This window comes from Thalassophryne amazonica, chromosome 18, assembly GCF_902500255.1.
Source record: "Thalassophryne amazonica chromosome 18, fThaAma1.1, whole genome shotgun sequence".
NCBI lineage: Eukaryota > Metazoa > Chordata > Actinopteri > Batrachoidiformes > Batrachoididae > Thalassophryne > Thalassophryne amazonica.
The window spans coordinates 11,879,876-11,897,435 of record NC_047120.1 but is presented as its reverse complement, the minus strand read 5'-3'; the positions used below and the strand labels follow the sequence as shown (position 1 = coordinate 11,897,435).

Below are 17,560 nucleotides of genomic sequence, written 5' to 3'. Positions count from 1 at the left end.
ACTCACACATGCACACGAAGGTTCAAGGTTATCTCATGCAAGCACACATGATTTAAATCCATAAGGTTTTTGAAAAAAATAAAAAGGTCTGATACTTTTTGGACAGACCTCGTACATACATATATACATATATACATACATACATAGACATGAGGCACATCGAAGTGGACACCATTCGAGAAATGAAGCTGGTTTTCGGTGAAAATTTTATGGAGTGTTACTGTCGCCTTAAGGACTTCCCACGGAGCGGGACGTTGCACCGCGCTCGGAGGCGCCGTCGTCAGCCTGTTTCGAGCTGAAAACCTCCAAATTTAAGCCTCTGTTGACCCAGGACGTCGTGAGAGAACAGAGAACTTTCAGAAGAGGTCGGTATCAGCAGATTATCCGGACATTCCACTGTTAAAGGAGATTTTGTAATGAAAGATGTGCGGACAGATTCGCGCGTCAGCAGGCAGCCGGCGTGGCGCGCCGCCACAGGAAAAACACCTCCGTTGGAAACCTTAAGGACAAGTTGGAACATGTCCAGCCAACAGTTTCTCAGATACTCACTCAACTGAAAGCCATCAAAAGCCACTTGGTTTTTACAAATGGTTATCAACACGGAGGTGCTTTTCCTGTGGCGGTGCGCCGCGTCACCTGCCTGCCGACGCGCAAATCCGTCCGCATGTCTTTCATTACAAAATCTCCTTTAACAGTGGAATGTCCGGATAATCTGCTGATCCCGACCTCTTCTGAAAGTTCTCTCTTCTCTCACGATGTCCTGGGTCAACAGAGGCTTAAATTTGGAGGTTTTCAGCTCGAAACAGGCTGACGAAGGCGCCTCCGAGCGCGGTGCAATGTCCCACTCCGTGGGAAGTGCATAAGGCGACAGTAACGACAGAGGGTTCAAGGTTGGCTGATGTAATCGCACGTGATTCAAATCCAAATATTTTTATTAAAAAATAAAAAGGTCGGTTTCTTTTCTAACAGACCTCGTATATATACACACATGCATACACACATACATACGAGGTCTGTCCAAAAAGTATCCGACCTTTTTATTTTTTTCCAAAACCTTATGGATTTGAATCACGTGTGCTTGCATGAGCCAACCTTGAACCTTCGTGCGCATGCGTGAGTTTTTTCACGCCTGTCGGTTGCGTCATTCGCCTGTGAGCAGGCTTTGAGTGAGCACTGGTCCTCCCCCCTCGTTGGATTTTCATTTCGAGGAAAATGTCTGAACGATTGGAGCAGCGCTGAATCAAATTTTTCCAGAAACTGTGAGAGACAGCCAGGTGGAAACCATTCGGAAGATTCAAACGGCTTTCGGTGGCTTTTCAGTTGAGTGAGTATCCAAGGAATTGTGTAAGAGCTGGACATGTCACAACATGTCCTGTGAGACTTCCAACTTCCGCATGTCTTTCATTACAAAATCTCCTGTAACAATGGAATGTGCCGAAAAAGTGCTGATGTCCACCTCTTCTGCAATTTCTCTGGTAGTCAGACGACGTCCCGGATCAACACAGCGTTCACTTTGGAAATGATCTGGTCGTTTCAGCCTGTCGATGGCCGCTCGGAGCGCGGCGCACCCTCCGCCATTGTGCGCCGTCTTTGTAACACTCCTTAATCTGTGTGATGCCCATATGATTGTCACCGCAAGCCGTCTGAATCTTCCGAATGGTTTCCACCTGGCTGTCTCTCACAGTTTCTGGAAAAATTTGATGCAGCAAAGCTCCAAATCGTTCCACCTCGCAATGAAAATCCAACGAGAGGGGAGGACCAGTGCTCACACAAAGCCTGCTCACAGGCGAATGATGCAACCAACGGGCGTGAAAAAAAATCACGCATGCACATGAAGGTTCAAGGTTGGCTCATGCAAGCACACATGATTCAAATCCATATGGTTTTTGAAAAAAAAAAAATAAAAAGGTCTGATACTTTTTGGACAGACATATATATATATATATATATATATATATATATATATATATATATATATATATATATATATATATATATATACACACACACACACACATACACAGGTCCAGCAAATTTCAGTTATCTTAGCATAAAAGTCATGTTCTTTCAAATTATGCTTCAAATTGTCTGATTTGTTGGAATATAATTTTGAAAAAAAACATAACTTTTATAATAAGTGACCAAGATAACTGAAACTGTGGAGAATGATCATACAGAAACTGAAAGGTTTTTTTTTTTTGGACTTATTACAATTCTTGTTTTTTTTGGGGGGGGGGGGTCACTCTATATGTATGTGTATATATTTTTTTTAACTTGAGGCTTCATCACGGCGTTTCTTTTCGCCATGCAGCTCCACCGCAACGCGCGGAATTCCTCCGCCTTTGTTCCTCTTTCCATGACAAAAACTCCTGTAACAGTGAAATGTGCCGTTCATTTCTAAACTGGACGCTGTCTTGATCCGGTATGTCCTCTGACTAGCACAGGAATTGTGAAAAGACGTGGACATCAGCACTTTTTCGGCACATTAAGACAGACGTGCAGAGGAGTTCGGCGCGTCGTGGTGCACCTGCTCGGCACAAAGAAACGCCGTGATGAAGCCTCACAGGACATGTTCTGGCATGTCCAGCTCATGCACAATCACAATCGGACATTCACACGACTGGAAAGCAACCGGAATCCGTCTGAAATCCACCTTTAAGCCGTCCTGTGAGACCAACACCGAGGTGGTTTTGTCCCGTGTAATGAATGGCTCCGTGGCGCGTCCCTCAGCTTCTTTTTCCATGAAAAAAAACTCCTGTAATGGTGGAATATGCCGGAAAAAGTGCTGATGTCCACATCTTCTGCTTTTTTGTGAACGTCAGACAAGGTCCCGGATCAACAAAGCTTTCACGTTGGAATGATCTGGTTGTTTGTGTGGGGTGTCAGCCTGTCCATCGGCGCTGGGAGCATGCTGCGCTCTCAGCAGTTGTGGGCTGTCCTTAAAGGGGCAGTAACACTCCTTAATCCAGTGATTCTCAACCGGGGTGCCGCGGCACCCTAGGGTGCCGTGATTGATCGTCAGGGGTGCCGTGGGCAATTATCAAATATCACCATTATCGGGTGTATGTGCTGTAATAGTGTGGCAGATGGTGTAATGCTCTTTTATTCCAGTAGATGGCAGCAAAGCGTGCAGTAGCGCTGAGCCGTGTGCCGACAAGGAAGCGTGATCGCCATTTTAATTCCGGGCAAGTTAGTGATTTGCGTGCATAGAAGTTCACTTAGTCTCGTCAAGAAATAGATGGAATATGCCGGAAAGCTGCGCATGTTGGCAAAGTCACAAATGGAGGAACAAGGGAGACAATATTTCCTTCCATAAGTAAGTGGTTTTAGTTATTGTTGTCACTTTGTCTGTGATATTTGGATGATAAACAGCTGTATGTCTCCTTCCGTACCTGTGTCGCCCGATGACACGGATCATTAATTTCACTTATGTCTAGTTGATATTTTCCACTGCTAGACCAATGTCTAGTTAAAATTCTTGTCGTTAGTGACTAAAAATTGTTCGACAAGACTGGGGAGTTTTTTTTTTTTTTTTGCACCTTAAAATAATGAGATTAATGACCCGCGCTGTGCTGCCACACACACAGAGATGTGCACACACACACACCGCTGACTTCATGAATGAAACTCGGTCAATAAAGGATAATTATGTAAAAATATAATATATATAAATATATTGTAATGGTTTTAGGAGCCGCGCTGCTTTGAACAGCAGCAGCTCAGCCGAGCAGCGTAGCTTAACAGAGCAGATCCGTGTAACTTTCAACACTAATATTTGTGAATGTGTGTGTGTCAGAGTAAGTTTAATACTTTCCTGACATAATTTAATGTAATTTAATTTTACTGGCTCGATATCCAGGACAAAATGGCATTTTAACACGTATTTTGCGAGCATTTTTCTGCGTGTTCAGTCACGAATCTCCATTGAAAATACATTAACATCCGGGTACTTCATCAATATTTTGCCCGGTTAGGAGACGTTATGTCGCTGTCCATGAAGGGACGTTTTCGTTTAGTGTGCAGCATTGGGATTGCGCTCTCTAGTTCTTATATACAGCTCCATGACTATAGTATACAATGTTACGTTATATCTGTACCGCACGTGTTGCTAACGCACCGTGTAGAGACAGTCGAGTTAGTGGTGCATCACGTGACACATGACAGTGGTGTGCCGCAGGATTTTGTAAATATAAAAAGGGTGCCGTGGCTCAAAAAAGGTTGAAAATCACTGCCTTAATCTGTTTAATCCCCATAAAATCGTCCCTGAAAGCCATATCAATTTTCCGAACGGTGTCCACCTGGAGGTTTCTTACAGTTTCTGGAAAAAAATTGATGCAGCAAAGATCCAAATCGTTCAGACATTTATTCGCAATAAAAAATAGACGAGAGGGGTAGACCACACCTCACTCAAAGCCTGCTCACAGGCGAATGAAGCAACCGACAGGCATGAAAAAACTCACGCATGCGCACGAGGGTTCAAGCTTGGCTGACGCAATCACACGTGATTTAAATCCAGGTTTTTGAAAAAAATAATAAGGTCAGATACTTTTCTAACAGACCTCGTAGTTACATGATAAACAAGGTACCAGTAGATTCAGTAGATTCTCACGAATCCAACAAGACCTAACATTCATGATATGCACACTCTTAAGGCTATGAAATTGGGCTATTAGTAAAAAAAAAAAAAAAGTAGAAAAGGGGGTGTTCACAATAATAGTAGCATCTACTGTTGATGCTACAAACTCAAAACTTATGTTCAAACTGCTTTTTTAGCAATCCTGTGAATCACTAAACTAGTATTTAGTTGTATAACCACAGTTTTTCATGATTTCTTCACATCTGTGAGGCATTAATTTTGTTGGTTTGGAACCATGATTTTGCTCATTTACTTGTGTGCTTGGGGTCATTGTCTTGTTGAAACACCCATTTCAAGGGCATGTCCTTTTCAGCATAAGGCAACATGACCTCTTCAAGTATTTTGACATATCCAAATTGATCCATGATACCTGGTATGTGATATACAGGCCCAACACCATAGTAGGAGAAACATGCCCATATCATGATGCTTGCACCACCATGCTTCACTGTCTTCACTGTGAACTGTAGCTTGAATTCAGAGTTTGGGGGTCGTCTCACAAACTGTCTGCGGCCCTTGGACCCAAAAAGAACAATTTTACTCTCATCAGTCCACAAAATATTCCTCCATTTCTCTTTAGGCCAGTTGATGTGTTCTTTGGTAAATTGTAACCTCTTCTGCACATGTCTTTTATTTAACAGAGGACTTTGCGGGGGATTCTTGCAAATATATTAGCTTCACACAGGCGTCTTCTAACTGTCACAGCACTTACAGGTAACTCCAGACTGTCTTTGATCATCCTGGAGCTGATCAATGGGTGAGCCTCTGCCATTCTGGTTATTCCTCTATCCATTTTGATGGTTGTTTTCCGTTTTCTTCCATGCCTCTCTGGTTTTTTGTCCACTTTAAAGCATTGGAGATCATTGTAGATGAACAGCCTATAATTTAATTGCACCTGCGTATGTTTTCCCCTCTCCAATCAACTTTTTAAATCAAACTACGCTGTTCTTCTGAACAATGTCTTGGACGTCCCATTTTCCTCAGGCTTTTAAAGAGAAAAGCATGTTCAACAGGTGTTGGCTTCATCCTTACATAGGAGACACCTGATTCACACCTGTTTGTTCCACAAAACTGACAAACTCATTGACTGAATGCCACACTACAACCCCTGGCAAAAATTATGGAATCACCGGCCTCGGAGGATGTTCATTCAGTTGTTTAATTTTGTAGAAAAAAAGCAGATCACAGACATGACACAAAACTAAAGTCATTTCAAATGGCAACTTTCTGGCTTTACGAAACACTACAACCCCTGGCAAAAATTATGGAATCACCGGCCTCGGAGGATGTTCATTCAGTTGTTTAATTCTGTAGAAAAAAAGCAGATCACAGACATGACACAAAACTAAAGTCATTTCAAATGGCAACTTTCTGGCTTTACGAAACACTACAACCCCTGGCAAAAATTATGGAATCACCGGCCTCGGAGGATGTTCATTCAGTTGTTTAATTCTGTAGAAAAAAAGCAGATCACAGACATGACACAAAACTAAAGTCATTTCAAATGGCAACTTTCTGGCTTTAAGAAACACTATAAGAAATCAAGAAAAAAAGATTGTGGCAGTCAGTAACGGTTACTTCTTTAGACCAAGCAGAGGAAAAAAAAATATGGACTCACTCAATTCTGAGGAATAAATTATGGAATCACCCTGTAAATTTTCATCCCCAAAACTAACACCTGCATCAAATCACATCTGCTTGTTAGTCTGCATCTAAAAAGGAGTGATCACACCTTGGAGAGCTGTTGCACCAAGTGGACTGACATGAATCATGGCTCCAACACAAGAGATGTCAGTTGAAACAAAGGAGAGGATTAGCAAACTCTTAAAAGAGGGTAAATTATCACGCAATGTTGCAAAAGATGTTGGTTGTTCACAGTCAGCTGTGTCTAAACTCTGGACCAAATACAAACAACATGGAAAGGTTGTTAAAGGCAAACATACTGGTAGACCAAGGAAGACATCAAAGTGTCAAGACAGAAAACTTAAAGGAATATGTCTCAAAAAAATCGAAAATGCACAACAAAACAAATGAGGAACGAATGGGAGGAAACTGAAGTCAACATCTGTGACCGAACTGTAAGAAACCGCCTAAAGGAAATGGGATTTACATACAGAAAAGCTAAACGAAAGCCATCATTAACACCTAAACAGAAAAAAACAAGGTTACAATGGGCTAAAGAAAAGCAATCGTGGACTGTGGATGACTGGATGAAAGTCATATTCAGTGATGAATCTCAAATCTGCATTGGGCAAGGTGATGATGCTGGAACTTTTGTTTGGTGCCGTTCCAATGAGATTTATAAAGATGACTGCCTGAAGACAACATGTAAATTTCCACAGTCATTGATGATATGGGGCTGCATGTCATGTAAAGGCACTGGGGAGATGGCTGTCATTACATCATCAATAAATGCACAAGTTTACGTTGATATTTTGGACACTTTTCTGATGTTTAAGGATGATGAAATCATTTTTCAAGAAGATAATGCATCTTGCCATAGAGCAAAAACTGTGAAAACATTCCTTGCAAAAAGACACATAGGGTCAATTTCATGACATAGGGTTAATGTCAACGAGCAGATGTGATTTGATGCAGGTGTTAGTTTTGGGGATGGAAATTTACACGGTGATTCCATAATTTATTCCTCAGAATTGAGTGAGTCCATATTTTTTTCCTCTGCTTGGTCTAAAAAAGTAACCGTTACTGACTGCCACAATCTTTTTTTCTTGATTTCTTATAGTGTTTCTTAAAGCCAGAAAGTTGCCATTTGAAATGACTTTAGTTTTGTGTCATGTCTGTGATCTGCTTTTTTTCTACAAAATTAAACAACAGAATGAACATCCTCCGAGGCCGGTGATTCCATAATTTTTGCCAGGGGTTGTATAAGAAATCAAGAAAAAAAGATTGTGGCAGTCAGTAACGGTTACTTTTTTAGACCAAGCAGAGGAAAAAAATATGGAATCACTCAATTCTGAGGAAACAATTATGGAATCACCCTGTAAATTTTCATCCCCAAAACTAACACCTGCATCATATCAGATCTGCTCGTTAGTCTGCATCTAAAAAGAAGTGAACACACCTTGGAGAGCTGTTGCACCAAGTGGACTGACATGAATCATGGCTCCAACACGAGAGATGTCAATTGAAACAAAGGAGAGGATTATCAAACTCTTAAAAGAGGGTAAATCATCACGCAGTGTTGCAAAAGATGTTGGTTGTTCACAGTCAGCTGTGTCTAAACTCTGGACCAAATACAAACAACATGGGAAGGTTGTTAAAGGCAAACATACTGGTAGACCAAGGAAGACATCAAAGCGTCAAGACAGAAAACTTAAAGCAATATGTCTCAAAAATTGAAAAATGTACAACAAAACAAATGAGGAACGAATGGGAGGAAACTGGAGTCAACGTCTGTGACCGAACTGTAAGAAACCGCCTAAAGGAAATGGGATTTACATACAGAAAAGCTAAATGAAAGGCATCATTAACATCTAAACAGAAAAAAAACAAGGTTACAATGGGCTAAGGAAAAGCAATTGTGGACCGTGGATGACTGGATGAAAGTCATATTCAGTGATGAATCTCGAATCTGCATTGGGCAAGGTGATGATGCTGGAACTTTTGTTTGGTGCCTTTCCAATGAGATTTATAAAGATGACTGCCTGAAGAGCACATGTAAATTTCCACAGTCATTGATGATATGGGGCTGCATGTCAGGTAAAGGCACTGGGGAGATGGCTATCATTACATCATCAATAAATGCACAAGTTTATGTTGATAATTTGGACAATTGAAAGGATGTTTGGGGATGATGAAATCATTTTTCAAGATGATAATGCATCTTGCCATAGAGCAAAAACTGTGAAAACATTCCTTGCAAAAAGACACATAGGGTCAATGTCATGGCATAGGGTCAATGTCAATGAGCAGATCTGATTTGATGCAGGTGTTAATTTGGGGGATGAAAATTTACAGGGTGATTCCATAATTTTTTCCTCAGAATTGAGTGATTCCATATTTTTTTCCTCTGCTTGGTCTAAAAAAGTAACCGTTACTGACTGCCACAATCTTTTTTTCTTGATTTCTTATAGTGTTTCTTAAAGCCAGAAAGTTGCCATTTGAAATGACTTTAGTTTTGTGTCATGTCTGTGATCTGCTTTTTTTCTACAAAATTAAACAACTGAATGAACATCCTCTGAGGCCGGTGATTCCATAATTTTTGCCAGGGGTTGTACACCCCCTTTTCTACTTTTTTTTTTACTAATAGCCCAATTTCATAGCCTTAAGAGTGTGCATATCATGAATGCATGGTCTTGTTGGATTTGTGTCAATCTACTGGTACCTTGTTTCCCATGTAACAATAAGAAATATACTCCAAACCTGAAGTAATGTTTTTAGTGGATTGGAGTGAACGCTGGCGTGCTTTGGCTGCCGCTGCTCAGTGGGTTTAATACTTAAATGCTTAAATGTACATTTTTTGGCCATTGAATGTACGATTTATGCGTGGGCTATCAACCCATTTATTCATCACACTTGTAAAACTGTCACTGGAGTTAGCGTGCAACTGAGTGATTAGCTTACCTGCTACCAGAAGCCATCTCCTGTTGCAACCCAGCCTAGTTATGTGGTTCTGCTGTGTGTGGCTCGTACTTTGCTGGTTCATACTGTCTGTTATCCATCAGACATCAGCACTTTTCCAATATTCAGCCACTGAGTTCAAACTTCATTTTAATCCACATGATTCACCAGCACCTGCTCTGCTTCAACACCCGGACATCCTTTACCTGTCCCGGCGGAGAAGCACACACCGGGGCTCACGGCGACACTTCCAATATGACAACTCCAGCTCAATAAAGTCATTTTGGTCCACCGCACGCCGACTGCCGAAGAACACCAGACACCGCGCTAATCCAGCTGTGCTGACCTGCGTCCCACGGTCGGCTAACGCGGCAGCCAGCCTCAGCGGCACTACGGTCAACACTGGCCTCTTAAACATCCGCTCTCTCACGAGTAAGGGCCATCTCGTCCAAGATCTCCTAACGGACCGTAAGTTCGACATCTTGTGCCTGACTGAGACCTGGCAACAGCCGAATGACTTCTCTGCTCTTAATGATGCTACTCCAGCGGGGTTTGTTTACCTCACTGAACCTAGTGGGACCGGCAGAGAGGGCGGTCTCGTGATGATCTACCGGGAGACCTGGAGGGTGGCGCCTGTGAGTGTGCCTGCCTGTCACTCATTCGAGGCCACCGTCTGCCAGCTCTCTGGACCTGTTCCCACCATCATCACAACTCTGTACCGACCGCCAAAACCAAACAAGGATTTTATCACTGACATCTCTGCCTTTCTCACTCACTTATCCACACTCTCAACTAATATCATACTACTGGGTGACTTCAGTATTCATATGGATAATGTTAATAATAGGGCTGGGCAACGTTAATGCGCTAATGTTGCGTTAATTATTGAGGTCATTATCGCCGTCAATTTTGTTCCTCCCCTTAACGCTGCGGGTTTTTTTTTGTTGTTTTTTTTTTAGCCTTATGACTGTTGCTCGTTGCCTTTTATTTTGAAAGCGTCAGTCGGGGGCGAGCTTATGCTGCTGCTTCCTGCTGATAGCTGAGTTCGCACAGAAAACGACACGAGGATCGAGAAAAGTACAGGCTATGAAATGCACAACAAAACCGAATGCAGAAAGACGCCGAACTTTTGAATGGACATTTTCGGTACAAAGTTCTACAGGATCAGGCCCGGATGAAATTTTTTTTTACGCATCGTTCGTCATCGGTAAAAAAAAAAAAAAAAAAAAATCTTGAATAATCTCGAATAGCCGAATGTGTCCCCGCGGTGAACACAGCTTTTCGGTGGTTTTCATGTCAACCTATAGTCCGTAAATTATACGGATTTTTCCGAGTTTCAGAGTCATACGGACGTACAAATAAAGTCGGATATTCAGGGTTTGGTCTGTAATAAACCATTTCTGCAGCGCAGCTCCACTTTGAAACCATGAACCATTGAAGCAATGCTTCGATCCAGTAGCTCGTTGGTTCTTTGATTCACTGCTCTTCAGAAACGGCAAGCCGCTTCTTAATCCCTCGCAAAGCCATTAAAATATCGTCAGTCACTAACTGGGACTCTTGTCTTGTTGCTGTCAAGAAACGAGAATCGTCCTCCGTTCCGTTCACACAGCTCGAAACCCTGCGCGGCTGAGACAGAGTCCGGTCGGAATTAATAACTTCAAAATGAATCGCCGCTTTAAATAAAATGACACCTCTTTCCAAATGTAATACAGACAAGAAACTACAATCGACTAAAACGTTTTTTTTTCCCTCCCAAAATGAAACGTGCTGTATTTTCTTTTCAAATTACATCCTGAAGTGAAGCACAGCAGCTGTAAGCTCAGCTCAGATATATGGAAACACATTCATGCCAGTGTCTGAAAGGAAATGCTTTTGACAAAAACTACAGATTTTGTTTATTCCTATTTATGTCCAGAGATCAAGGATTCACCATGTAGAGTTCATTATGTACAAAGTTTAAGGATCCAGTGACCAAATTCATATTTATTTACTTTAAGACTCAAAATGTTCAATTTCAATTCAATTTAATCGGCTTATAAAGTGCCAAATCACAACAAAATCTAAATATACTAAAACAAATACATCACAATTGTACACATATCAAACTGTGGTATGTGTACAATTGTGACGTATTTGTTTTAGTACATTTAGTCATGGACATGAATATTGTTATTTTGATATGAAACAGGATAACAAATTACCTGCCAGTGGTTTTATATTTGATTTCATTAGTGTGTTTCAGTTGAAATTTACATTTTCAAATTTATGCAATGTTCATTTACATTTTCAAATAAAACTGCTTTCAAGCGGCTTTTGAATTCATTTTTGGGTTTCACATATACCATGTGATTAATCATGATTAATCACAGAAAGTCATTGAGTTAATGCGATTAAGATTTTTTATGTTTGCCCACCCCTAGTTAATAACTCTCTTACAAAAGACTTTACATCCTGTTTGGATAGTTTTGGACTTCAACAGTTTGTCAACTTTCCCACACACAACAAAGGTCATATTCTTGATTTAATTTGCTGCTCAGGACTTGCTCCTATGGACTGTAAAGCTGCTCAACTCCCTTTCACTGACCATCTGCTCTTATCATTCAGTATCACATTGTCTTTCTCAAAATCCAACCCTCCACATACTATTCACTTCCGTAACATCAAGGATATTAACCTGGACAATTTAATTTCTCACATTAATAACATCCCCAGTGCTGATAGTCTTTCTACAACAGATGAGTTTCTTACACACTACAACACTCATCTCCATAACATTCTCAACACTTTGGCTCCACTCAAAACCTGTTCAGTCTCTTTCACTCTCACTGCACCCTGGTTCACCCCCACTCTCAGACTGTTAAAAACTAAAGGCCGTCAGCTGGAAAGACTTTATCGCAAAACTGGACTCACCATTCATAAGGAAATGTACTCAACTCATATCATCCACTACAAGGATTCTATATCCACAGTAAAATCCAAATGCTACAGTTTAATCTGTGCAAATGAATTTCACGGGCATCTCTCCCAGTCACTGGTTCAGATATGTTGATGACACATGGGTTAAAATCAAGCAACAGGAAGTTGAGGACTTTAAGGAACACATCAACTTGGTGGACGCCAATATCAAGTTCACATGTGAGGATGCCACAAACAACCATTTACCCTTCTTGGACTGTGATGTTACGATTGGGGAGAACAGGCAGCTCCAGACAGGGGTTTACAGAAAACCCACTCACACTGACCAATATCTGCTCTTTGGCTCAAACCACCCCCTTGAACACAAGCTCGGGGTGATCAGGACACTTCAATACAGAGCCCTACAGGTGCCCACGACTGCAGAGGGAAGGGCTAAAGAACAACAACCCGTCCGGAGTGTTTCTGTGTAGGCTCTCAGTTGTCCAGGTGGTTTCCATAGTAGAGAAGCTTGAATCTTCGACTGGACTGGGTTGCTTGACGTGCTTGTCAGCACTGCAAAAGGACCAAAGCATCCTTATCCTGCCAGCGGATAAAGGCAGATGCACGGTGGTCCTGAACACATCGGACTATGAGGCCAAGATCAACAACTTGCTCAGTGACTCCAATACATACGAACGTCTGAAGAGAGACCCTACGAGCGGCTATAAGAAGAAAATCATTAGCTACCTCCAAAACCTGGAGAAAGAGGGACTCATCGACAGGCAGACATACTACAGACTGTACCCTGGGGACGCCACTCTGTGCATCTATGGACTACCCAAAATCCACAAACAGGACGTGCCACTCAGGGCTATTGTATGTAGCACAGATTCCATCACATACAATTTGGCCAAGCACCTCAAGTGGATTTTGGCTCCTCTAGTGGGTAACTCAGACCACCATGTGGAGAACACACAAGATTTTGTGAACAAGATCAAGGACCTGCAGCTGGAGGCAGATGAAACAATCGTGTCATTTGATGTGACTTCGTTGTTCACCTGCATCCCCACCACTGAGGCTGTCTCAGCTGTGAGGCAGAGACTGCTGGAGGATGTGTCTCTACTTGAAAGGACCAAACTTACACCAGACCACATCTGCCAACTCTTGGAGATCTGTCTTAACACCACATATTTCCTGTTTAGGGGGAATTACTACAGGCAGATTCATGGTTGTGCGATGGGGTCGCCGGTATCCCCCATTGTGGCCAATCTGTACATGGAGCGCGTGGAGAAGACAGCCTTGATGTCTTTCACAGGCATCTCTCCCAGTCACTGGTTCAGATATGTTGATGACACATGGGTTAAAATCAAGCAAGAGGAAGTTGAGGACTTTGCAGAACACATCAACTCGGTGGACGCCAATATCAAGTTCACACGTGAGGATGCCAGAAAAAACCATTTAGCCTTCTTGGACTGTGATGTTACGATTGGAGAGAACAGGCAGCTCCAGACAGGGGTTTACAGAAAACCAACTCACACTGACCAATATCTGCTCTTTGGCTCAAACCACCCCCTTGAACACAAGCTCGGGGTGATCAGGATGCTTCAACACAGAGCCCTACAGGTGCCCACAACTGCAGAGGGAAGGGCTAAAGAACAACAACCTGTCCGGAAAGCCCTCACAGTATGTGGGTACCCACGATGGTCCCTGGACAAAGTGCAGAAGTCCCAGAGAACAAAGAGACCAGATAGGCAGGAGACAGAGACAAGAAGAAGAGGAGTGTCTCTCCCTTATTTTCTTTCTTTTTTTCTTTTCCATTATTTAACCAGGTAATAAACTCATTGAGATTAAAACCTCTTTTTCAAGAGTGACCTGGCCAAGATGGCAACACAAAAGAAAAGTAGCTACATCAAACACAAAACACACACATTCAAGAAACAGAATTGCAATACATAGTTACAGAACGCAATTACACAGTCCAATTGTCCTTAACTCTCTGTCCTTTATGATCGTTTTAAATTCTCCCAAAGTTACACGATGTGTCAATTTGAGGTCCTTCTGCAAAATATTCCATGTGGACAGGGCAGCAACTTTAAAAGCCTTTTTGCCCAATTCAGTTCTAACTCTTGGGACCTGCATCAGTATAACGTCCTGAGAGCGCAGGCTATAAGCACTGAGGTTTCTAAACATATATGAACACAAATATGAAGGCAGAAGTCCAAGAATACATCTATAAATAAAAATCAGCCAATGAGAGCGTCTACGAACAGACAAGGATGAACAATGTGCAGCGGCATATAGTGAGCAGTGATGTACACAATAACTGCAGCCAGTAATAAAACGTAAAGCATACAGCATCCAATTTCAATAAAAACTGATGAGGAGCATTCATAAAAAGCAAGTCTCCATAGTCTAACAAGGGCAGAAAGACTGTGGTAATCATTTTTTTTTCTATCTTGCAACGAAAAACATGATTTATTTCTAAAAAAGAAACCCAGTTTCAATTTCAGTTTAAAAACAAGTTTATCAATATGCAATTTAAAAGACAAGTTCTCATCAATTAAGATACCCAAGTATTTGTAAGATGTGACCGTTTCAATTTCTGCTCCGTAAATGGTTGACAACTTAGGAAGGGAAAATGGAAGCTGCTTACCATTTGAAAACAGCATAGTCTTTGATTTGTCTGCATTCAGCACCAACTTGAGCTGTTTCAAACGGAGCTGAACAGTGTCAAAGGCCGACTACAACAACTCGAGGGATTTTAAGGCTGAGGAAGCGAAACAGTAAATTACAGTGTCATCAGCATAAAAATGTGACGCAGCATCAGACAAATCATTGCAAAGATTATTTACATAAATTGTAAACAACAAAGGCCCCAGTATAGAGCCTTGAGGTACTCCATTTTGCACAGGGAGGAAAGAAGAAAAAGACCCAGCAGCCTGAACACATTGCGTTCTCTCTGATAAATAATTGGAGAACCAGTTTAAGGCCCGGTTAGATAACCCAATCTTATGGAGTCTATCCACCAGGACAGCATGATCAACTGTATCACATGCCTTTGACAAATCTATAAACAGAGCTGCACAGTATTTTCGACCATCTAGTGCCTCTATAATGTCATTTACCACTTTAACAGCAGCAGTTATTGTACTGTGCTGTTTCCGAAAACCTGACTGGTTTTGTGAAAGGAGACAATGATCATTTAAAAAGTTTTTGAGTTGTTCACTGACCAGCTTTTCTAGAAATTTAGACAGAACACATAATTTGGAAATTGGCCTATAATTGTTAACCAAGGAGGGGTCACCACCTTTCAGCAGGGGAAAAACATAAGCTGACTTCCCTATTTTCGGAATCCTATTTTGGAAAATAGTTAAATTAAAAATATGACATAGAGGCTCTGCAATAAAATCTGCAGCTGACCTCAAAATGAAAGGCTCAAGATTGTCAGGTCCTGCAGGTTTGGATTGATCCAATTGTTTTAGAGCCCTAAGGACCTCAGCTACATCAAATGGAGTCAGATCAAATCCTGAAGCAATCGTATTAATAGGTGGGGATTGAGGGCAAATCCCTTGCACATTACGTTGATATGGATGCAATAACTCAAACAGGGATCCTGAAGAAACAAAGTGCTCATTAAGATGATTAAGAATGGCTGTTGTGTCAGCTAGAATATGTGCATCTTTTACTATGCAAGCAGGAAGTTCATCTATAGTATCATCCCCAAAGGAAGACTTGACTACTTTCCAAAATTTCTTAGGATCATTTAAATAACGAGTAGTTTTGTCCATATAAAAATCAGACTCAGCCTTTTTAACCAAGGAAGTAAAGCGATTTCTGAGCTGTTTGAAAATCAACCAATCATCTGGGGATTTAGATTTTCTGGCCTTAGCCCAGGCATCATCACGTGCTTTAAGGAAACTGGAAAGCTCAGGTGAAAACCAAGGGTTATTTCTACCTTTCACTCTAAATTTGCACAGTGGGGCCTGTTTATTAATAATACTACTAAAAGCTTCATAAAAGTAATTCCAGGCAAGTTCTACATCATTAAAAAGTGTGATCTTGGACCAGTCATAATGCCATAACTCATGATAAAAACCCTGTTCACAAAAATGTTTAAAATCACATTTCATAATAATACATGGCCTTGCTTTTGGGAGCTTTGCTTGTCTAATAGTGACTATGACACAATGATCGCTCAAATCATTTGCAAAAATACCAATGTCTGAGTATTTATGAGGACCATTAGTTAAAAATAAATCAATGAGAGGATTTCTCTGGACACTTAAGGTTTAGGCGTGTTGAACCATTAACTAATTGTGTTAGGTTAAAAGAATCACAAATAGATTTAAAACCATCCGAAACAGATGAAAACCAATCTAAGTTCAGATCTCCTGTTAGTAGAATCTCACTGAAGCTTAAAATCGAAAGCTGATCACTCAACGATGACAAAGTCTCACTACTAGCAGATGGCGGTCTGTAGCAGCCTACAACAATGAGAAAGTGGCCATTTTGAAGCTCCAACTTAAAAGCAAGAAATTCATATTGGCTGGGGCGGGAAATAGATAACTGAACAGTAACTTTAAATTTTTGTCCACAGCCTTGTCACCTCCTGTCTGGACTATTGCAACTCCCTCCTGTTTGGTCTCCCCCACAAAACTATTCATGAACTTCAACTGGTCCAGAATTCTGCCGCCCGTATCATCACACACACACACATTTCACAAATCACATCACTCCGGTTCTTCAGCAGCTCCATTGGCTCCCCATCTCGTACCGCATTCACTACAAACTCCTGCTCCTTACATTCAAAACCATTCATAACCTTGCCCCCTCGTACTTGACTGATCTCATCCACATCAACTCACTTGCCTGTTCCCTTCGCTCTGCTTCCTCCCTCCAGCTCTCCACCCCCCCGCCCGTCTTGTCACTGTGGGGAGCAGGGCATTCAGCCGCTCTGCTCCCCAGCTCTGGAACACACTCCCCCCAGACCTCCATAATACCACCTCACTCACTGATTTCAAATCCAAACTCAAAACTCATCTGTTTAGACAAGCTTATTCACTACAACCATAACTGCTCTGTCCTGTTTAATTTTAACCTTAATTGTTTTAAACTTTGTTTTAATGTTATTTTATATTGTTATTGTTATGTTGCATTGTTGTAAGGCGACCTTGAGTGCCCAGAAAGGCACCTAACAAATAAAATGTATTATTATTGGTCACATAGCACTACTATTATTCTGAACACTACTGTGTGTATATATATATATATATATATATATATATATATATATACACACATACATTATACAGTACATGTTTTGTTATGTACAACAGTCATAGCCTACTTGAATGTTATACCAGTGTAAGAGTAGTCAAGGCTGAGAGGAAATTTCACACTTGAAATTTTATGTTTAACTTACACTTTATGCAGGACATGTTTTACCAC

The 17,560-nt window shown here is 41.3% G+C and overlaps 1 long non-coding RNA gene across 1 annotated transcript in view; it reads right to left on the bottom strand.

Moving 5' to 3' along the window:
- LOC117530335 overlaps window positions 1-17,320 on the bottom strand; it is a 27,470-nt gene extending 10,150 nt beyond the window's left edge. Inside the window, exons 1-3 of the long non-coding RNA XR_004566325.1 lie at window positions 17,021-17,320; window positions 14,106-14,113; window positions 2,958-2,959 (exon numbers count right to left, since the gene is read on the bottom strand). This is a non-coding gene — a long non-coding RNA (uncharacterized LOC117530335). The remainder of the gene's footprint in view (window positions 1-2,957; window positions 2,960-14,105; window positions 14,114-17,020) is intronic.
- Window positions 17,321-17,560: the final 240 nt, after the last annotated feature.